Here is a 24,587-nt window from a genome sequence, read left to right on the forward strand (position 1 = left end):
ACTTTTCACATCCATCTGATAGATCTTTATCTTTCTAAAACATGCAATGGATATAAATAGTCTGATAGATTCAAGACGTGCTACTGGTGCAAAAGTTTCATCGAAATCAATCCCTTCAATTTGAGTATAACCTTGTACCACTAGTCTAGCCTTGTTTCTAATTATATTTCCACACTCGTCAGACTTATTTTTGAAAATCCATTTTGTTCCAATGATGTGTTTATCTTTAGGTCTTGGTACGAGATACCAAACATCATTTCTTACGAATTGGTTGAGTTCTTCTTGCATCGCAACAATCCAGTTCTCATCAGCAAGAGCTTCTTTTACGTTAGATGGTTCTATTTGGGATATAAAACATACATAATTACATATATCCTCAAGTTGTCTACGGGTGCGAACATCAGTGAGAGGGTTTCCAAGAATTTATGTGGTTGGATGATCTTTAACAGTCCTCAACTCAGAATCAGTCTGATTCGATGAAGTATCATGTTTATCAATGATTAGTACTTCATCATTATCTGAATTAGAAATTGGCGTGTTTAAGTGATCATCAATGACAACATTAATGGATTCTTGAATCACACCAGTCCTTTTGTTCAGAACCCTATAAGCTCGATTGTTTAAGGAATATCCTAGAAAAATACCTTCATCACTCTTCGTATCGAATTTTTCCAAATTTTCACGATCACGTAAAATATAGCACTTGTTGCCAAAAACTCGAAAGTATTTAACAGTAGGCTTTTTATTGAACCACAATTCGTAAGCCGTTTTATTATTATCTTTGCTAGTGTAGACTCGGTTAATAATATAGCAAGCTGTGTTGACTGCTTCAGCCCAAAGATTTTTAGAGAGCTTCATGCTATTCAACATGACATTAGTCATTTCTTGAAGCACCCTATTCTTTCTTTCTACAATTCCATTTTGTTGTGGAGTTTTGGGAGCAGAGAATTCATGTAATATTCCTTGGTCGGTACAGAACTTTTCAAAATTGTTATTCTCAAATTCAGATCCATGATCACTACGAATTTTACTGATTTGAGAAGATTTTTCAGTTTGAATCCTTTTGAAAACTTTTCTTACTTCTTCAACGGGTTTCAGATTTATCCCTTAAGAAGACTACCCAAGTGAAATTGGTAAAGTCATCAACTATTACCAGGATATACTTTTTCCCACCACGACTTTCTGTTCTGGTAGGTCCTATCAGATCCATGTGGAGAAGTTCAAGTGGTCTTGATGTAGTATTTGAATTCACCTTTTTGTGTGAGTTCTTTGTTTGTTTGCCTATCTGGCACTCACCACATATTTTATCTAATTTCTGAAGTTTGGGTAAACCTCTTATAAGTTCTCGTTTGCTCAATCTATATAAATTTTGATAATGTACATGTCCAAGACGTTTGTGCCATAAATCAGTCTCGTCTGTATGGACCATGTAACATGTTTGATTAGATGAGCTGGATTCGCTAATAATATAGCAATTTTCAGACGTTCTACGTCCAGTTAATATTACAAAACCCTTATTGTTTAGTATCTCACAGCTTTGATTAGAAAACCGAACACTATGGTTATTATCACATATTTGAGATATACTAAGCAAGTTATGTTTTAAGCCTTCAACATATAAAACATTTTTAAACACAGGAAGTTTAAAAAGTTGAACCGTACCTTGGCCTATAATCTTGCAGTTGCTACCATCACCAAATGTGACTGAACCATCAGTCATATCTTTCAGATCCGTGAATAAAGCTTTGTCACCTGTCATATGCCTGGAGCATCCACTGTCTAGGTACCACTTTGAATGACTTGTTGCTTTGAAAGCAGTGTGAGCAACTAAGCAGGTAACTTTAGGAACCCATTTCATAACTGTTTTGGGTTTAGGAACATAGTTGGTCTTCTTTTGTGTATATTTGTAGGAATGACCTATAGAGTTAGATTTTAAGAGCTCCTTGAGTAAATCAACTATCTTTTCAGCTAGTGGATTTCGTTTCTGATTAAAGTTAACATGGCTGCTTCTAGGTTTTTGAAAAGTTTTTGAATTTTTAGAAAAATCTTGATAAGTACTTTTTCCTTTTGAGTTCGAGGACTCTCCTTTAACAAACATAGGAGGAGTATACTTTTGTTTAGGAGGTAGATTTTTGTCATAGCCCAACCCGGATAGATCGCCACATTTTCTTGATCCGGATAAAAGTTTCTCTAACTTTGGATCACCTTGGGCATATTTCCATGTGTCCTTTAGACTCAGAAGAGAAGATACTTCAGTTTTAAGTTTCTCAATTTCAGATTTTAAATCAATAATTAGGGAGTTTTTGAATTCCAAATCGCATTTTAATTTTTCAAAACAATCTGAAATTTGTGATTTTTCTAAGACAAGTGATTCAAAACATTTTTTGAGTTTAGAAAACTTTTCTTTTTGAAGTTTAAGTTTGACAGCAATTTTACAACTTTCCTTATATAGGGCATTGTAAGCGTCTTGAAGATCATCTTCATTTTCACATTCACTACTCAGATTTTCTTCACTTGTTGAGTCATTATCTGAAAATGTGAATTTGGCTAGAGTCAAAAGAGCTTTAACCTCATTGCCCGACTCAATTTCAGAATCTTCTGATTCAGAAGAACCTTCAGAATCAGATGATTCATCCCATGTAGCCAACATACCCTTCTTCTTGGGTTTGTCCCTTTTAAGACATCTATTTGCTAAGTGCCCATATTCTTGACAGTTGTAACATTGACTATCTTTCAAAGATTTTCGAGATTTGGGTCTAAACTTCTTTTTATCATTTGATTTTTAAAAATCAACCCTTTTCTTGCTTTTGAAAATCTTGTAAAATTTCTTAGCTAAAAGAGCCATATCATCTTCTGAATCATCTTTTGAATTACATTTAGAAGATTTTAGTGCGATAGATTTACCTTTAGGAGCTTTAAAGTTTAACTCGTAGGTTTGTAGAGAACCAACTAGTTCTTCTACCCTCATATTATCCGTATCACGAAGTTCCTGGATCGCGGTTACTTTAGAATTGAACCGTTCAGGAAGTGAGCGTAATATTTTTGCACACACTTTACTTTCTGGGATTTTATCGCCAAGACCCCACATTGAGTTTACAATGTCATTCAATCTAGTGTAAAAGTCCATAAACATTTTATTTTCCTCCATATGAATTTCTTCAAATCTGGTTGTGAGGAGTTGGACTTTAGATTTTTTGACAATTGTAGTACCCTCATGTGTCATTTCTAATATATCCCAAGCTTACTTTGCAGTATCACAGGAAATGATTCTTTTGAACTCATCCGGTGATAGTGCGCAAGTAATTGCATTTAGTGCTTTAGCATTTGCACTACTCTCACTTTTCTGAAGAGTGGTCCATTGGTAATATGGTGTGACTTTCATAGATTTTGAACCATCAACCCCAGTAACTTCCATGATAGGAGGTTTCCATTCAGTCACTGTGGCTTGCCACACATTTTCATCCATTGATTTGAGGAAGATCCTCATTCTGGCTTTCCAATAGGCATAGTTGGAGCCATCAAAGGGTGGAGGCCTTGTGACTGAATGGCTATCAAAATTTGACATCTTAAATAGCTTAAATCGTTAGCTCAAGAATTAAATCCAAGAATTAAAAAAGAGCTATTGGGCTCTGATACCACTTGAAAAGGCCTAGCTATATGTCCTAGAGGGGGGGGTGAATAGGACAATGTCAAATAAAACTTATAACAGCGGAATTAAAAAGAATATGATAGTCAAAATAAATCACAATGCAAGAAAGTAAAATAACCTCAAAATTCAGATCTTGAGAGGTTGATACAAATGTTGTTCTAAGGACAACCTTACACCAAAAACCAGAGTTTATGGTAGGACAACCTTATTTCTAGAAAGATCTTTATATCAAATCTCAAACCAAAGAGGAATACAGAAATAAATACAAACTGAATTGAAATAAATTGTAATCACAAATGTATTGTTCTAGGGACAGCCATACACCATAAAAATGGCAGGGCAACCTTGCTGGAACAACTTTTAAAGGAAATTGAATATCAAGCTGATAAAGGAATAGCAGAAAATAAATTCTAAACTATTACAAAATTCTCACAATGCTTGAATTAAATGATTACAACATTCACCACCATACATACATCCCACAAAAGAATAATTAAAGATCAGAAGTATAAATCATTCAACCACAACACGAGGGATTATAGTGGTTCGCCTGTGTGTTCACCAACTGTTAAATAATAGCCACACAGAATGCTACTCCACTCCTAATATCCTCACACAGGGGATATTAGCGTTCACTAACAAAATAGGTTTTCCCAGGTTCACCCAAAACCTTTACAATTGTGTCTTTGTCTGTGGGCTTACACAATTAAAAAACCCCACTTCTGAGTTTTCCTGGCTCTCCTCAGATAACCAATACAACAAGATTTTTCTGGCAAATCTTGAAAGAAACCAAAACAGAAAGGAATTTACAATTAAATGCAAAATACCTGATTATCTCCTTCGTTATAGCAGCCCGGTAGAACCAAATCAGAGTAGATGGTTGAATGTCCAAGTTCAATGTCCAGTACTCAATTACAATGGTTCTAATTCTAATAGATTTTAAATTAAACCAAATAGGGCTTGCCTTAATTGATTTTGATTCTAAAGAAAGGGAATAACAATTCCTCTTATCAAATTAGATTGGAATAGCAGAAACAAAATCAATTAAATAAAGCTAAGGAAAGAGAATATTAAATAAGCACACTTAGCTTAGATGGAGCACAGAATTATCTCTCAGAAGTTCGACGAAGATTGGCTTGAATGGATTAATTAATTCGATGATTTCTTCTGAGGTTCGTACACTATTTATAGGTGAGCAGATCGCATCTTCGACTGGTCTAGGGAGCTCTTCGACTAGTCGAAGCAATAACAGATATTTGAAAAATCAGGCGCAATAAGCTTTGACCGTTCTTTAACTGGTCGTAGGTCACCTTCGACTGGTCGAAGGTTTCCTTCGACTAGTCGAAGAACCTGAAAAACATCGCTGGATTTTGAGTCGAAGATTTTCGACTGGTCGAAGATGCAGTCGACACTGTTCCTTCGACTGGTCGAATAGATTCCTGAACTAGTCAAAGCCTAACAGATTTTATCCAAAATTTGTAACAAACTCACGACTGATCGAGGAATTTCTTAGACTGGTCGAAGCAACTCTAGGACTAGTCGAAGAAGGCCTAGGACTAGTCGAAGAACAGACCAAACTTATGTAAAATAAACATTTGATTTATGTATCCAAAGTGACCTACTTCTAAGGTCAACCTAAGGTCAGTCAAACCTCAACCATGAAGTAAGGACATTGAAACATTAGGAACTAGTGACCTTGAAGCATGAGCCTTAAAGTCCTGATGTAGTTCAATCTTAAAACCTTGATGTAGCTCAATCTTGAAAGTGTCTTGAGTTCTTTACAAACTGCCTTGTACTCTTCTTAAAGTCTTGCAGCTTGAGTGTTGTCTTGTGAGCAGTTCTTGCATTCAAGATTGATCCTTGTACTTGTGAGCTTTGCTTGTTGTGAGCTTAGCTTGTTTATGAATGTTGATCCTTGAGAGAGCTTCACTTATGCAAGTTATATATAACAGTGATTTTGGCACCACAAATTTGACAACAGACAGGGATATAAACTATAGCACTTACATACACCCTAAGAGATTGTTGAGGGTCAAATATTGCATATTGTCCCCCATTTATATCTTGGTTTTATGAACATGATCATGCTTAAAGGGGTGTTTAGCGCATGGTATTAGATAGGATTAGGTGGAATGGAATTACATTTAGTCCCATGCCAATTCCACTCCATGTTTGGGAAGAATGGAAAAGCTTGGAATTAGATTAAATGGAATTACATTGGGTCCCGGGCCAATTTCACTAAATGTTTGCAAGTTGTGTAGGTCCCACCATGATGTGGGGGCTATATCCACACCATCCACCCATTTTTCGAGATCATTTTAGAGTATGGGCTAAAAAATCAGGTAGATCTAAAGCTCAAGTGGATCCCACCATAGAAAGCAGCGGGGATTGAATACCTACTGTTGAAAACTTCTTTGAGGCCACATAAGTTTTGGATCTGCCTAATTTTTAGGCCCATGCCATAAAATGATGTTACAAAACAAATGAATGGTTTATATATAACACATATGTGTTATTCTCAATAGTTTCAAATGATGGTGGGTATATCCATTCAATGTACCACCGTATTACAAACGGGAGATGGAATTAAGCTTATCCCTAATAACAGGGGACAATCCTTGCCATGTATAATAATTATGTTTTTTGAATCCCATCCCACCTAATCCTTCCCAATATCATGCGTCAAACACCCCCTAATGTTCTATTTTACTCATGTTTATGTTGCAAGGTGAATTTAAGAGCTTGGATTGAAAAGGGTGTTAAAAGCACGGATTTGATGCTCAAGAATCACCAAGGCAAGGGATAGATCTTAAGAGACCAAGATTGAAGAATTCACATGCTAAAGATCTAAGAAAACCTAGTAAGGAATAAAGAGAATCAAAGATTTGAAGTGAAGAAAATGAATCCTAAAATCGTTCTGAAAAGGCATATTATGAAACTCTAGGTCATTTTGTGAAATTGTGCAGAGAAGCCTATTTTGAAAAACCACGCAGAGCGAAGTGTATTTTAGCAAACTGCGTAAATTTGAGGCGGTTTCTAGAGTTTTTCAACCAGGTTTGAAAGTTAGAGTTCCACAACTATAAATAGGACTCCCTAAGATGTTCTTAGGCATCTTCTAGTGTTTAAGAAATGGAGCAAAAGGGTAGAGAAGTCATCGCTAAGAGTTTTTCTTCTTTTTGCTTAGTTGTTTTCATGTTTTTATTAAGAGACTTTAGTCCAATCATGTCTATGGTCGGCTAAACCTCTTAGCTAGGCTAAGAGGTGAAGCTTGTAGCATGATGAGATGTTTCTATTACTTTAATTCATGTTTATGTTGAACTTCATGGATTCTAATTTGATATTTAAGGAATACTTTCAGTTTTTAATGGTTTATTGTGACTCAAATTATAGTAGATCTGCAATAGCTTTCAGTATCTTCTTTTCCTGATTTAAGATTGTGAAATTAGTAAGTCCTGTTGTTCACCATCGTCCCTTGGGCATGGTAGGGTGATGGAATCCTTCCTAATCTTCACAATTCTCCTACTTTGAGATTATAGGATTGGTAAATCCTATTGTTTGTCATTATCTCCTGGGTATGGTTTAGTGATGGAATCTCTGCAAATTATCATAGTTCTCCTTCATTAAGAATTTGGTCAATGGAAGTTCAGATTTGGTTTTATTGATATATTTTTTAGTTAGATAGGATAGGACTCAATTCTAATTGTGTTACTTAAATCAAGTAAGAGGGCTCCCTGATCACTACAAGTGGATCCTTGACACTGTAGTTCCCACCTTTAAATTCTTAGTTTTAATTACTCTATTCACAATTACTCTCTCAAATACTTTAGAATTAGTTTCACATCTTCTTCTAGTTCTACTTCTAGTTAATTTCAGAAACGTACAAGTTTCAGTCCCTATGGATTCGACCTCGATCTTACCGAGATTATTACTACATCGTGACCTTACACTTAGGGTTGTGAACAAGTTTTTGGCGCCGTTGCCGGGGACTGACGGTTGCATTTTCTGGATTTGATTAGTTTTGGAATTAGGTTAAGATTAGGATTTTTCTACTTTTTATTTTTAGGTTAGGGTTTTTTCAGAATTATTTTAGGAACTAACTTAGCTTTCTATTTCTAGGTTTAGAAACTTTCCTTTTTTGTTTTTAGAAACTAATTTACTTTCTAATTCTATAATAGAAACTTTTCTAATTTGTTTTTAGAAACTTTCCTAATCCGTTTTTAGAAACTAATTTCCTTTCCTTTTTCTGTTTTTAGAAACTAACTTTTTTTTCTATTTCTAGATTTAGAAACTTTCCTAATTTATTTTTAGAAACTTTTCTTTCTATTTCTAGATTTAGAAACTTTCCTAATTTATTTTTAGAAACTAATTCTTTTTTTTCTATTTCTAAATTTGGAAACTTTCATAATTTGTTTTTAGAAACTAATTTTTTTTTTAGAAACTAATTTGTTTATAGGACTAAATTTTTATTTTATTTTTAAGTTAGGGTTTTTTCTGATTTATTTTTAGAAACTAACATTGTTTTCTGTTTTGTAGGATCCTAACATAGAACTCTCTAAACCGTTAAACTCCTTCTAACTTCTCCTCTACTTACTTTCCATATTGTTGTAGGATTTTTCTTTTATTTTATTTTAGGATTAAGTTCAGGATTAGGGTTTCACCATGTATATGCAAGAGTGAGAACGTCAGTATGCTGAGCTAGTTTTAGAGAATGCAAGAAATTGTGAAGGGTTGTCAGATGATATGTTAGGAAACAACCTATGTCTCAAAAAAATTTTAAACCATCATTGAGAACCAACCAAAATATAATGCTTCATCGGTTAAGAAGTCCTTACACGATCATAGGTGGGAGAATAATTACACCCCACAGATTAAGAAAACAGTACATGATTGTTGGGGTTATCATAATTATGGGAGTGAGAACTATTATCACCCGTCAGACAAGAAGAAAATAATGAGAGATTATATTATGGGTGATAATATGTACCAACAATAATCAGACTCTCCCACCTATGACCCGTACGGCTATGATCAGTGGAAACATCAACATTGGAGAGATGAACCAACAATTGATTATGGTGACTATTCTTTTGGATCCCCCACCTTTGAAATCCAATCAGAAATGATCCAAGAGGATTCACATTTGAATTTCACGGACTATCAAGAACAGTTCAACCAACTTATCGTAGGCATGATGAAATCATTGGAAGTGATTGAACTGTGTCTCGATAAGGTTGAAGAGGTTAGGTTATTACAATCTCAACCTAATTTAGAAACACAATGCAAGGAAAGTGATCCTAACTCGCTTGTGAAAAGTACTGAAATTGAAAATGAAGAGTTGGATTGTGTTAACGAGCGTACGACTCAATTTTTCAAAGAGTCAATCTCAATAACTGTCCAAAGGAATGATCAAGAGACATGGGTGTCTTTCAAATATAATTGTAAGACCCGTATCCTACACCGTACCATTTTATAGGTTTCCACGATCTTCCTGGTCGAATTCTGGCGACCCGCGATCTGTCACCGGCATTTGCACACGATCCTGAGTCATGTCCCATATATTTGAGTCGACTCGACCCAAGACTTGTACTAGTGCGACCGCGCTGTCGCCACGCTTCCGATGCAGCATCTCGTTATCCGAGATGATACCCTGGCCAGAAGATGTGGGCCCGCGTTCAGTTCGAGGAAAACGCCGCGCGTTGCAATCCCAAGAGAAATATCTCATCAATCACCTCTCATGTCAGGTACAAAACCCCATTCCCAAGCAACCTCAAAGTCAAAGCAACCCATCCCTTACATGTCAAAGTACACATCACCCATCACTCACCTTTTCACCCATCACCCTCTTACATCACTCACACCACTCTCTCATCTCTCCCTCTCATTTTCCTCCCAAGCAACCAACGTCCAAGCAAGCTCCATAAGAGAGCTTTGTGTGGCCCACTTCCTATCTCCCATCCCCACCCTCCAAAACTAATCTCAACCATTAAAGTTTGTCCTTTGAAGCTCTAGGATGCTTTGGTGGAAGGAGGAGGAGAAGATCAAAGGTGGGTGTTTTTCTTTGTTTTGTTGTGTGGATTTGATCATTTGAGGGCTCCCATGTGGTGGGACCTATCTCGATGTATGCCTTGTATCAATGAGGGACCCATAGTGGCGGGGTCCCTCCCATCTCCACCGTTCTTTCCCTCTCTCTCTCTCTCTCCCTTTTTGTGATGGAGGGAGTGTGGCCCACCTGAACCAGACCATTCGATCATGAGGCCCACCTTGCTACTGGATTTTGGCAAACCCTAGATAAAGGGAATCAAAAATATTAGCTTGATTTGTGGACCCACTTGATATACGTGCGCATTGAGGCCATGTGATGTATGGGTTTTACCCACACTGATCATCAGCCGTGGGGCCCGCTTTAATGATATGTGGTGTCCACGCGTGTGGACCCACCCAATCTACACCATCTATCTATTGTTGCCCAGCAGCAATAGTTGCTGTTTTGACGCAACTGCTGTATTAATGCAGCAGGTTCTGTAGGATCACCTCGATGTATGAGTTATCTCCATCCATTGCAGCGTGTGGGACTCAGCCCACTAGTGTTGAACGTGTGGGATGGGACCCACCTTGATTTTGTGTTTTATCCAGGCCCTAAGCGGGTCCCACGCAGCTGATTTGCTGCTATATTATATCAGTAGGAGGGTCTGATCAAGAAGCATGTGTAGTGCCTGGGCCGTCCATCTACTGGACGGCCTGCAGCCGCAACTGCTGTGACCTTAGCAAGTCATGTGGGTCCGAATCGTGAGGTGTGTTTCATATCCAAACTGTTCACCATGTGGGACCCACACATGGTGCATCTGCCTTCCATCCACACCATCCAGTGGTCTGGATAGTGGGGAAACACCATGATATATGTGTCTTAGATCCAGGCCGTCCGTCCAGGGGCCTGGACAGCAGCAGCTGTATGTCAGCAACTCCGTGGGTCCCACCAACCACGTGGCTGCCCAAGACGTCAACAGACTAGGCGAGCCCTGACCACGATGTATGGTATGCATCCATACCGTCCATATCATGATGGACCTCGCTGTGATGTACACGTGGATCCTCACCGTCCATTGCTTGGATGGTGGGCCACCTCTATGTATATGTTTCATCCAGCGTCCATCTGGGACGCTGGTTGTTGTTTATAATAATAATAGTAATATAAATAATAATATATTATAATATAACATACCTATATATATGGGATGGTGGGCCCCATGTGGGAACCCACCTTGGTATATGTAAGCGCATCCTCACCGTCCATGTTCTCTGGACGGTGGGACCTCTGCCCCGGATATGTTGCATCCAAACCTTCCATCCATTTCATGATCTGGTGGGCCACACGTGTGGACCCCACCATGAGGTGTGCTTTAATAATGACATCCATCACCATGGGCCTGTTGATGCATGTGTTGCATCCAAACCATCCATCCTTTTGGCAAGCTCATTTTATGGCTTAAGGCAAAATGAGACAGATCTACTTATCAGGAGGGTCATTGCTAAAAACAGTGGAGCATTAAACGTCTACCATTGAAATTCTCTTGGTATCACAGAAAATCTGGATCAACATGAAATTTGTTTTCTTTTATTTAGGTCTGTATGACCTTATGATCTGATTGGATGGAAAATAAATGTTATGGTGAGCCTTGGGAATTTCAATGGTGGAAATTATTATCACCACTGATATTTGGAGTACGGCCCATTTGTTGTATACGAGGCCCATGGTGATGCATTTACGGCCCATTGGTGTGGCCCATATAATGTGGCCCATGTAATGTGGCCCACTTAATATATGGGCCTAGTATTGAGGCCCATAGGCGAGGCCCATTGTGATACATTTGTAGCCCATGAGTGAGGCCTAATGCAATGAGTGTGAGGCCCTTCAGTGAGGCCCATGGCGATGTATATTAGGCCCTTGTGTGAGGCCATGGGCCTACTATATGTATGACTCTATGTGGGCCACTCTTCGGGAGCAATGTTGGTTAAATGACTACATTAATGGGCAATAGTGGTTGAATGTCCACATTGTGACCTTCCCTTGGGCCTTGATAGTCTCATTCTCATAATTCTCTTGTGGTTAACTCTAATGAATGGGCCCCATTCACTATAGACGGAAAGCTCCGTATTATCAGGGTTTGATATAACCACGGCCGAGGGACTATCTTTATATTATGGTTGATCGGTTGTTCCTCTATGGACCCCACCTTATTTATGTACTGGTTGTCGATGTCGATTTTCAATGATGATTGTCGGTGCCGATTGTCGACCATTGGTACCAATTGTCGAGACCGAGTCAGATTGTTGAGGCCGATTCCGATTCTGATTGTCGAGGCCGATTCCGATTATCAAGGCTGATTGTATAGGCCGATTTCGATTTATCGAGGCCGATTGTATAGGCTGATTTCGATTTATCGAAGCCGATTGTATAAGTCGATCCTAATTGTCAAGGCTAAGTATCAAGGCCGATTCCGATTGTCGAGGTCGATTGTATAGGCCGATTTCGATTTGTCGAAGCCGATTCTATAAGCCGATTCCGATTGTCGAGGCCGATTCTGATTTGTCGAGTCTGATTGTATAGGCTGATTCCGATTGTTGAGGCCGATTGTATAGGCCGATTCCGATTGTCAAGGCCGAGTATCGAGGCCGATTCTGGGTTGTCGAGGCCGATCCCGATTGTCGAAGCCGATTCTGAGTGTCGATTCCGATTATTGAGGCCGATTTTGATTGTCGAGGCCGATTGTCGAGAACTATATGATGTATATGTGACTTGTGTTTGAGGCCCATATTTGAGGCCCATCGTGATGTATATTAGGTCCTTGTGTGAGGCCATGGGTCCACTATATGTTAGGCTCTATATGGGCCACTCCTTGGGGGCAATGTTCGTTAAATGTCCACATTGTCGATGCCGATTTCGATGCCAATTGTTGGTGCCGGTTATTGATACTGATTATGAGTATGTGACAGCATAGCATCATGATACATGCCCATACGCATCATCTGTATGTTTGTTATGAGATGTGGTTGACCATTACATATGTTATTGGGCATGTTATTATGAGACTCCCTGATAAGCGGAGATTGTCTCACATGAGTACACGGTATGTGCAGGATTGATGCATAACTGGATTGTATGACTCACGCATCTTGCATTGTGTGTTGTGATTACTGTACGCCCTAGCGACATCAGGGTCGTAGCCTCCACAGGTATTTCGTGGATGGTGAGATGGGACACCGAAAATCTGTTCTACATGGGGTGTTATAGATATCCCTGGGTGAAAGTCCCTAAACCCTCTTGGTTTCAGAGGTTGCTCCAACGTCTAGACCGAGTGGATGCATGAGCGCATGAGGGTCGTATACCATTAGGCCGCGTCTCCTACTGCATTGTGGTAGGTTGGAAGGGGGTACGGCCTTACCTGCCCGAGAGGAGGGGGTAATGCTAGGCTGAGTCTGACCAGCTCGAGGAATGGGTCTATTATCGACAAATCAGGCTCGATATTGGCAGGCAGATAGTGAGGTCTCTTCCACCCATCTTGTTGGGCGCGATGGGGCAGCAATCTGGTTTGGAGTGTAATAAACCCCGGTGATTTCTCAGAGAGGAACCGTACTGATATGTGGACTTATTGAGTAAGAGTTGCATACTCATGCATTTATTTCATTTACTATTCACTCGGGCTAGTGGTGCGCATCTAATTGTTGTATAACTTCTCATGGCCAGGATTTCGATTGGGTGCGTGACTAACCTGAGATCAGGAGTTTACCACATCGAGTCTGACTATCCAAATTTAGGTATGGGACTGGTTTGGATAGAAGTCCCTTATGATGGACCCTGTAGCCTGCGATACTACATACTATCATCCCGACTTCACACTCCAGCTTGGTCATTTCATTCTCATTGCATATTGCATTGCATCCTCAGCACATAGTATTTGGCTTACTATCTTCGCATTACATGGCTGATCTACATTGCTTCCTCAGTATATTGTAACATCCCAGAAAAATCCATACAGAAACTCGAGCACTACCTCAAACAGAAACCACTTAGGACCAAATCTTTTAGAAATTAACGAGGATTAACTAGCACTAAACTAGATTACTTGTGAAATTAACACCAATCACTTTAAATACGATCTGCAAGACCCAAAACTTGTAGAATCGTTAACGCTACGTTACCCTGAAATCTAGGATCCAACTCTAAACCCAGTTGCTCACGGGAGCATTCAAAAACTCTGTAACGGACCTGAACCGCACGTCGAAAGTCCGATAGCGATAAACTTAGACAATTATGATCACCTAGTTGGACTTAACTATCACTCAAAAATCAAGTCCAGATGATGTCCTGGGACGTTTTGCTTGAGTCCGGAGTGAAAAGTGTGAGAAAGGTGAATTTATTTAGAAATTAAATATGAATTTAAGTAATCTAAGTCGTGTCGCTTGCGCACCGATTATAAGCATTCTGACCATTGGATTCTGACCCAAATTCACCCTCGGTTCAGGGAAGATGGCCCACATATGCCAATATACTTGTGGCCCTGATCGAGTTTCGATGACCGCTGAACTGAAACTAGTCCGCCACGGGCAATCTGTAAACCCGATCGGACTAAAAACTTAACTTGATCAAGATCCAATATCTGTGAGCTTAAGTCCGACCGCATTCAGCAAAAGGACCTCTAGAAATACTCCGTTGGATCAGAATAAGCCCGATTTGGTTATAACCTAAGTATACCATGGCCTTGGGGCTATTTTCATTAGTTCTGGGCCTATATAAGGGTCTTAAACCCTCACTCTCTCATTCCATACGAATTTAGAAACCTAGGAGAGAGCAGAGAGCAAAGAGAGAAGGAAAGAGAGAGGAAGTGAGAGAGAGAGTGGGAGAGAGTTCCTGGGATTCCATCCCATCGCTCCACGGGCTTGGCTACCACATCTGTGTCGCTAATCTGATGATTCCAACTCCGTACTTGGGTAAGAAATCCTAACCCTAATCCGTTCTAGGGATTCAAACAGTGTAATAGATAAAATAGCTAACCTATTTCTTACTGTAGGTTGTCGTTGTGCCGTAAACGATGTATTAACAAACGAATTGAGTTCGTTACGTGTCTACCGGTGTAAGGTGCAGACTATATACGTATAGGTTATGATTTTCAAGGCTTTCAATGTCAGATAATGATTTATTACTAACGTGGGTGCCATTTCATATGCTAAATGTGATATCTGTTTCGTTTTACGTATATGTATAACCTATGTTGTAAATAGAGTGCTTCTTGTGTTTGTTGAAATGTTTGTATGCATTTGAAATCTGATGTTGTGGTTGCCATGATTAATTGTCGTAGGAATATGATTGTTATGTATGCGACAACTCCTTGGCAAAAAGGATTTGCCCTAATATGTAATATGGCCGACATACGTGATGTATGTTGTAAAGTGTAGTCTAAGTGTTTGTGAAAATGTCTGAATGAGTATAGAATGTATATTCGTGCTTGCCATAATTGACTAGTGTGGGTATATGATCATTGTGTAGACGACACTTCCTTGACAAAAGGTTTTGCCCAAATACATATTATAACCAACGTATGTTATATATGTTGGAAGGTGTAGTCCGAGTGTTTGTAAAAATGACTGAATGAGTTAGTAGTTAGTAAATTGTGTTTTGTAGGGAGTTGAGATACGAATCCCAACTACCTTAGCTGTGTGTATGATTTCCCCCCATGTACTGTATACAATTCATGTTTAACTGAGTGTATGATTTCTTCCATGTACTATCTAAACATGTTTAAGTTATATTCCATAGTATGCTCAAATGATTGTAGGATTTGACTTAAGTCTTCATTATTGCTTTGATTATCTCATATGCTTAATTGTTATGATTGTACGTGGTTGGGACTATGAAATAGTCCAGGCAATCAGTAACAGGTTCTGATTTGGTGGCTGAGGCTGTTTTCGCCCACAGGACGTGTTCGATGAGCCCGAGCCGTACTTCGATTGTCAACAGTGGTTAGGCCACACGGAGTGTTCGTGCACTTCACGTCGATCAATTCGATGTGTGCTCGTGCTAGTTGAGCTCGTCAAGTAACCTGATTGACCCGATGTATGTTCACCATGTATGGACGCTACTGCTTGAACCTAAGGTACCAAACTTACCAGTGAAAACTCCTTTAACCTTGGTACCTCGATCTGCTAAGAATCATGAGCCGGGCATGGTGGTATGGGACACCGTGGTCGAGCTGTCGACCTACGCTGGGGTGACGAGCCTCCCCGTAGTGACCAGTGAGCAACCCAAACTCATGAGCCGAATACGGTAGTATGGGACACTGCATTCGAGCTGTCGGCCTACCTTTGCACAACCTGACTGTGGTCCCCAGTCAGGTTGGTGACGAGCCTTCGAAAATAGACTGTCAGTTGGTAGGGTGTGAGTGGTAGTGACCTCGAGTGTACTCTAAGACTGCGTTGAGGTGACGAGTCTTTCCGTAGCAACCAAAGTACAAACTAGGCCTGCACTGATAAGGTGACAAGCCCTTTGCAATGACCTAGAACCACAACATCGTATGAGAATTGTTAAGACTAACGACCCTTGAATGGATCATTATTTAGGAATTGATATAAGGGAGGTACCTTAGCTTCCCAATCATACTGTATGAAAAGGACTAATAAGAACTTAGTAATCATGTTCATGTACCGCATTGCATGTGCCTTTGCGTTGTGGAGCACTGCGGGAGGTTGTCATGTGTACCATAAGATGAAGATGCTGAGGGAGTGCAGGCGAGGGCATGCATCATTTCTACATACATCCTTGCATTAACAAGAGCAATTAGGATATGTTTGATTGTATTGCTTTATCATTACTGCTTGATTGAATTGATAACATGTTAACTTTTACTGTATAGTTCCACTGAGTTGATCACTCACTCCCATGTTCTGGGACGGTATTTAAACACCAACCAGACTCTGTCTTAGATGCAGATGATGATGCAACCCACGAGACAAAGCAGGAGTATGAGGATGACAAGGAGGCGTTCTCCTTTATGCAGTTCTCAGGCGGGTTCATGTGAGTCGTGTCCTGAGTTACGGGGATTCAGGGTTATTGTTGTAATGGTGTATTTCATTTTGATACTTGTATTTTGAAACAAACAATTGTATTACGACCTGGCAGAGTATACATATCTCAGGGACTTATATATATATATATATATATATATATATATATATATGTTTCTTCAGTCTTTCGCTTGCATATTTCACCTGTCCCTGGATTATGTTTGTAGTTTGGCTTAATCTACTCCATGTTTTATGCACTAATATAGACAACATACATTCATCATTAAACATGTTGCATAAGTGATGTTTTTGAAACTCGGGAGTTGAGTTATGCTCGACCCCCGAATTTCAGGGCGTTACATATATGATACTGGTTTATTATGTTTTTGCATCGCACAGCCTGGATAAGGCTGATAGTATTTATGAGCTTATCAGCATGTTTTCGCATTATTTTGATATTGTATGATTTATGGGTCTGTCAATATTTTCGCTTACTCTAATTACTCTAATATTGCTTACTTGGCACTTACCTTGTACACACTTTCACCACCCACTAAGCTTTCTATAAGCTTATAAACGATAGATGCGTACAAGTGGCGTTAGGTTGCTGCAGCATTGAGATTGGAGCTTGCAGCGGACTTACGAAGCTTTAATTATTGACATATGTATTTCCCTTCAGCATTGTACTCAACTGTTTATATTAGTGGATACGTGATGATGATGTTGCCTTTATGATTTGAGTATACTTGTGGTTATGCTTATTACGAGATAAATGTAAAAAAAAATCCTCCTTATAGGATCTCAAGATCGGAATCTAGTGTATAGGCGCTGGGAGCCTAGAATGGGGCACTACGGAGACTATCGACACCGGATTCGGCGATCGAGAATTTTGTGAGGCCGATTTCCAAGGTTGGGGCCTGACAATAATGATACTGACACGCTCCAGTCATATGACATACTTGACTTCAATGAGGAGGAAGAGGCTAGTTTATTCGAGCCTCAACCCAACCTAGAAACAAAATGTGAGGAAAGCGATCCCATCCCACTTGTGAACTACACTGAATTAGAAGATGGTGAGTACTGGGATGATAGTCATGAGTTTACAGCCCAAATTCCCCTGGAATCGATCTCAAATATGGTTTAGGAAAGTGATCACGAGGTACAGGAAGTTGTCAACCATAATGATTTACTCTACCCATCTGACACACTTAATTTAAATGTAGAGGATGAGCCTTTTTCAATCGACCCTTCCAGCTCTTTTGAGGCGTGTGTAGACCACTCCTCCTGATTTAGATTATAATATGATTAGGGTGATGGAAGAGTCGCTTGATATGATTCTGAAATTTGAAACCGCCCAGTTAAGGCCATCATCTGAGCTGTCAACCCTTGACGATATAGTGCCTCTACTGAGTAGTAACAATGAACAGAATCTTTACATTAATGCGACTACTGATCCACAATCTATCTACACAAGGCAGGGCAAGATGTATCTGGTGACAATTGACTCTCACCAAGGTGAAGAGTAAGAGATCATGTTTCCCTCTATTCTAAGAGAAGAAGAAATCATTGGGCATATCATTATAGACCTCAATGTGGACAATGAGCCTCTCTTAACTCTCTGAAAGATCGCTTGGCATATTTTTCATATTCAAATGATCCTATGATAAAAGAAATAATGGATGCCTTGCAAAACAATACCTCGGTGGTTGTTACTAACCGAGAGAATCCTTATTCTGAAGCCCCTCCTTCCACAGATCTTGAATGCTTACCATTAAGGGAGGAGGAGCTGAAAGTTGAACCGAAGTCTGAAACTTCGGAATATGTTGGGACTACATCACCTACTAAGAATTTCTCTGAATTTTATCTACTTGTAGTATCTGATTCACCATGTTGCGCTAACTTTGAAACTTTCTCTATCTCAGGTGAATCATATATACTTTGGACACCTCAGGAGATTAAAAGGAAACTTGATGTTGTGGTCCACAAATTTCTCTAGAAATTCATGCTCTGGGACATCCAAACCTATTGCAAAAGGGGCTTTTGAATGATCTTATTGAGAAACATATTGAAAAATTTATCAAGATATTGGCCGGAGGAGGAACCTTGCGGCATGACTGAGTAGCTTTCCCCTAATTTCCTAGTTAGGTTTACTGCTTTCAAAGAATTTAGGATTAGGATAGTTTGTTTTTCACTGTTTTAGGATAGTTTGCTTTCCGCTCTTTAAGATAGTTTGCTCATTGTCTATTGAGTCTTTAGTGCAAACCCATCTTCACACTGAGATCATTGGAAAAGTCTCAAAAATTCTTTTTTCAGGTATTATCTTTCCATCACTTTTCCTTTCTTTTCATTGCCTCTTTTGCATTACATGCTTATTTCTTTTACATTAAGGACAATATAGATTTTAGGTTGGGGGTATGGATTAGACAAGTTAATTAGTGTTTTCTTAGTCTTTGAGCAAAAATTATAGAAAATTGGAAAAATTTTGAAAAATTAGAATTACAAGATGCTTAATGTTGATGTCTTATGTCTTTGGATTTTAGTCACTTGGGAGATCTTAAAATTAAGTTAAGTCATTGATCCTCGATTAGAAGTTTTAAACATTGATTGAGTCATGATTTCACATGTCACATCCAGCTTACACATTAAAGTGACAGTTTGATATTAAATTGTTAACTTAATGATTACTAAGCATGGAAAGAACCAACCTGGGGAATTTGTCCATCATGTTCAATGGGAAGAATTAAAAAGAAAGAAAAAGAAAATACCTAACTAAAAAAAATTTGTCATCGAAAAGGGCTACCTATTAAAGATCTTTAAAAAGATTGACATAGTGTGAAAACCATCGATGAAAAATCAAAAGCTAGAGGAATAAAAGAGGGAACTAAAAGATGAACTGTAAGGCAAGTTTTGGTTTAGGTTTTAGTTGTCCTAAATGCTCTTTTAATTATCAATGTTATTATGAAAGTGACGAATTAAACATTTGATTGTGATAAGTCTAGACTTCATTATACACCCATGGAACTCAATGTTTGGAATTGTTCTAATTGGAGGATTAATGCTTTGAACTTGATTATGAAACTTACCGAGTGTTAGAGTTTAGGAGAAGGTAATGCACAATATTGATGTATTTTAAAATTTTATTATCTGGATTATTTTTTTAAAACCACTTGAGCTTATATAAATTATCTTGTGGTTCTTGAAATATTTTTTGCATACTTTGCTCGGGACTAGTAAAATGTTGATTGGGGATTGTGTTGAGGGTCAAATATTGCATATTATCCCCCATTTATATATTGGTTTATGAACATGATAATGCTTAATGTTCTATTTTACTCATGTTTGTTTTGCAATGTGAATTTAAGAGCTTGGATTGAAAATGGTGATAAAAGCATGGATTTGATGCTCATGAATCACCAAGGCAAGAGATGGATCTTAGGAGACCAAGATTGAAAAATTCACATGCCAAATTTTAAGAAAACCAAGTGAGGAATGAAGAGAATCAAATATTTGAAGTGAAGAAAAGGAATCCTGAAATAGTCCTGAAAAAGCATATTCTGAAACTCTTGGTTATTCTGTGAAATTGCGCAGAGTAAAGTCTATTTTAAAAAACTGCACAGAGTAAAGTCTATTTTAGCAAACTGTGTAAATTTGAGATGGTTTCTAGAGTTTTCCAACTAGGTGCGAAAGTTAGAGTTCTACAACTAAAAATAGGACTCCCTAAGATGCTCCAAGGCATCTTCTAGGGTTTAGGGAGTGGAGCAAAAGGGTGGAGAAGCTGTCACCAAGAGTTTTTCTTCTTCTTCCTTAGTTGTTTTTATGTTTTTCTTAAAAGACTTTGGTCCAATCATGTCTATGGTTGGCTAAACCTCTTAGTTAAGGCTAAGAGGTAAAGCTTGTAGCATGATGGGATGTTAAACTACATGGATTCTAATTTGATATTTAAGGAATACTTTCAGTTTTTAATGGTTTATTGTGACTCAAATTACAGTAAATCTACAATAACTTTAAGTATCTTCTTTTCCTGATCTGAGATTGTGAAATTAGTAAGTCCTGTTGTTCACCATCATCCCTTGGGCATGGTAGGGTGATGGAATTCTTTCTAATCTTCATAATTCTCTTTGTTTAAGATTATGGGATTGGTAAATCCTATTGTTTGTCATTGTCTCCTGGGCATAGTTTGGGGATCGAATCCCTGTCAGTTATCATAGTTCTCCTTCATTAAGAATTAGGTCAATGGAAGTTCAGATTTGGTTTTATTGATATATTTTCCAGTTGGAGAGGATAGGACTCCAATTCTAATTGTGTTACTTAAATCAAGTAAGAGGGCTCCCTGATCACTACAAGTGGATCCTTGGCACCCTAGTTCCCACCTTTAAATTCTTAGCTTTAATTACTATATTCACAATTACTCTCTCAAATACTTTAGAATTAGTTTCACATCTTCTTCTAGTTCTAATCAGAAATGTACAAGTTTCAGTCCCTGTGAATTCGACCTCGGTCTTACCGAGATTATTACTACATCGCGACCCTACACTTGAGGTTGTGAATAGAGATCAACTTTACCATCTTCCATTATGTTCCCTGCTCACATGGGGAACATTGATTTTAAACCAAGTGTGATTCAATTGATTCCTAAATTTCATGGCTTGGATTTTGAAAGCCCCTACTTGCACCTCGAGGACTTTAAGGAAGTGATGCAACATTACAAGTAAACAATGGCAATAGAGACGCACTCAAACTTAGGTTATTCTCATTTTCTCTAAGGGATCAAGCCAAAGCATGGCTCAACTCTCTAAGACCTCACACCATCACTACATGGCAAGCTTTAAGTAGAGAGTTTTTGAAAAAAATCTTTCCCAAGCACAAAACAAATGCACTAAAACAGGAAATCATGTCATTCTCCCAAAATGGGAATGAACTATTTTTCGAAGCTTGGGAGCGCTTCAAAGACCTTCTACTCACTTGCCCACATTATGGTTATGAACCATGGCACTTGATTGATGCGTTTTAAAAGGGGCTCACCATGGATACCCATCAGTTCATAGAGATAATGTGTGGTGGAACCTTTCTTGACAAAGATCATAATGAGGCTTGGAATTTTCTAGACATGTTAGCAGAGAATACTCCGACATAGGATGTCTCTACTAAACCGAACCAAACTAGACCCGTTCCTAGAGAGAAAGCGAGGATGTACATCCTAAGAGAGGAAGACGACCTTAATGTAAAATTTGCTGCATTGGCTAAAAAGGTCGAAGCCTTAGAAATTAGGAAGGTTGGTGCGATTAAAGCAAACACCACGTTAGGTAATTTTTATAGCATTTGTGGTGGTGTCGACCATGACACAAAGGATTGTCCAACAATCTCAGTTATACAAGATATCATGCATGAGCATGGGCAAAAAAATGTTATAAATAACTACCAAAGGCCAGTTGTGCAACCAATGGAAAATACGTATAATCCAATTGGCGTAACCATCCTAATTTAAGTTGGAGAAGTAAACCACAAATTAATGTGCCCAATGCACCTCAAGTGCCTCTACAAAATAAACTTCTTTGGGGCATCTAACAATGCACCATATATGCCCCCGCCAAAGCGATTATTTGTGGAGGATGCATTAACCACACTCATGAACTCTCAAACTCAAATGAATCAATTTCTAATCCAATCAAATCAGGAATTAAAGATGGTCGTGGCTAGGATTAAGACTCAACTAAATACTAGGGAAAAAGGCACACTTCCTTCTCAACCTGTGCCAAACCCTAGAAATACACATTTCGTGAGCTACATCATGAACAAGCTAAGGTCATCATTCCCTTGAGAAGTGGAAAATAGGTCGATAACATGATAATGCAACCGGTAGAAATACCGGAGGATGAGTCACTGTCTCAAGAGAATGATGAACCGACTATGGTTCAAGAGCCACAACAACAAAAGGATAAAAAGACTAAGTAACATGAGCCTCCAGTTCCGTTCCCATTTAGATTTCAGAACCCGACTGTTCCCATGAAATATCAAGAGGTGTTGGATGTGCTCCAAAAGGTGACTATCAATATTCCTCAACTTGATGCCATTAGACAAATTCCATCATATTTTAAATATCTCAAGGGCTTGTGAACTATAAAGAGGAATTAAACATGTACAAGAAAGCCTTCCTCACTGAAAAAGTGAGCACTATCATTTAGAAAAGGGTCGTACCCCAATACAAAGACCCGAGAAGTCCCACTATTCCCTGTATTATTGGAAATTTCCAAATTGAGCATGCTTTACTAGATTTAGGTGTAAGTGTCAACCTAGTACCTTATTCGGTTTACCAACAAATGAGGTTAGGCGAGCTTAAACCAACCACAATTACACTCCAACTCGTTGACCGCTCCATTAAGGTACCAAGGGAAATTATAGAGGATGTGTTAGTCCAAGTGGAGAAATTCTACTTCCTCGTGGATTTTATTGTACTAGACACTGAACCATGTGTAAATGTTAGTGCTCAAGTTTCCATTATTTTAGGCCGCCCATTCCTAGCAACTGCAATTGCAATCATCAATTGTAGGAATGGAATGATGAAGTTGTCTTTTGGTAACATGACCTTTGAGATCAATATTTTCAATCATGTAAGCAGCCCATTGACAATAATGTGATTCATGAGCTGAATTTTATGGACTACTTGATAGAGGATGAAGAATTGAAACCTACCCTATCTAAGGAATTTGGTTGAAGTTTTTGGGGACTTGAAAATTCTGATTTAGAAAAAGTGCTCATTGAAATTTATGATGATAATGAGAGCACTACCAGCCAGGACATTGGTATGTACTGATGGAGACCGCGCACTTGAATCCTGTTTATCGAGGACATGTGACCTCTGCCATCACCAACCAATGTTCCAAAGCTTGATCTAAAACTAGTACCAAATGAGCTTAAGTATGTATACTTGGGTGAAAATGAACTTATCCCGTGGTGATCTCTTCATTTTTAGACAAGGATCAAGAGATTAAATTGTTGAATGTTTTAAAGGACCACAAAGGAGACTTGGGCTAGACCATTTCTGACTTTAAGGGTATAAGCCCTTCCATATGCACCCATCGGATCCACCTCGATGAGGACGCCAAACCAATTAGACAATCTCAAAGGCGTCTCAATCCAAACATGATGGAAGTTGTAAAAAATGAGGTGATCAAATTGTTGGATGTGTGAATCATCTACCAAATATTCGATAGTGTTTGGGTGAGTCCAACCCAAGTAGTTCCAAAGAAATCCAGAATAACTATTGTGCAAAATTCTAATAATGAACTCATACCAACACGTATCACCACAAGTTGGCGTGTTTGCATTGACTATAGAAAATTGAATACGGTCACAAAGAAGGATCTTTTCCCTCTACCATTCATTGATCAAGTTTTAGAGAGGGTAGCAGGTCTCTCCTTCTAAAACTTCCTTGATGGATATTCCGGATATAACCAAATAGAGATAGCCCTGAAAGACCAAGAGAAAACCACGTTCACTTGTCCATTTGGCACATTTGCTTTCAAACGGATGCCATTTGAATTATGCAACACCCCAGAAACATTCCAACAGTGTATGATAAGTATTTTTTCAAATATGATTGGAAAGTTTCTTAAGGTTTTCATGGATGACTTCTCTATATTTGGGAGTAGTTTTGATGAATTCCTCAACAATTTATCTCTTGTCTTATCTAGATGTGAAGAGAAGCACCTTGTCTAAAATTGGGAGAAGTGTCATTTCATGGTTTAAAAAGGAATTGTTTTGGGCCATGTTATCTCCAAAAATGGAATCAAGGTAGATCGCTCGACATTATTGCTAATCTACATATTCTCCGAATTGTTAGAGATATTAGATCACTTCTAGGGCACGTCGGTTTCTATAGAAG

At 38.7% G+C, this 24,587-nt stretch overlaps 1 non-coding gene across 1 annotated transcript; it reads right to left on the reverse strand.

Moving 5' to 3' along the window:
• Nucleotides 1-21,578: 21,578 nt before the first annotated feature.
• LOC131235921 (small nucleolar RNA R71) lies at nt 21,579-21,685 on the reverse strand. Its single transcript, XR_009166434.1, has one exon. It is a non-coding gene; the product is annotated as a small nucleolar RNA R71 (small nucleolar RNA).
• Nucleotides 21,686-24,587: the final 2,902 nt, after the last annotated feature.

The sequence above is a fragment of the Magnolia sinica genome, chromosome 19 (genome assembly GCF_029962835.1).
Source record: "Magnolia sinica isolate HGM2019 chromosome 19, MsV1, whole genome shotgun sequence".
Taxonomy (NCBI): Eukaryota; Viridiplantae; Streptophyta; class Magnoliopsida; order Magnoliales; family Magnoliaceae; genus Magnolia; species Magnolia sinica.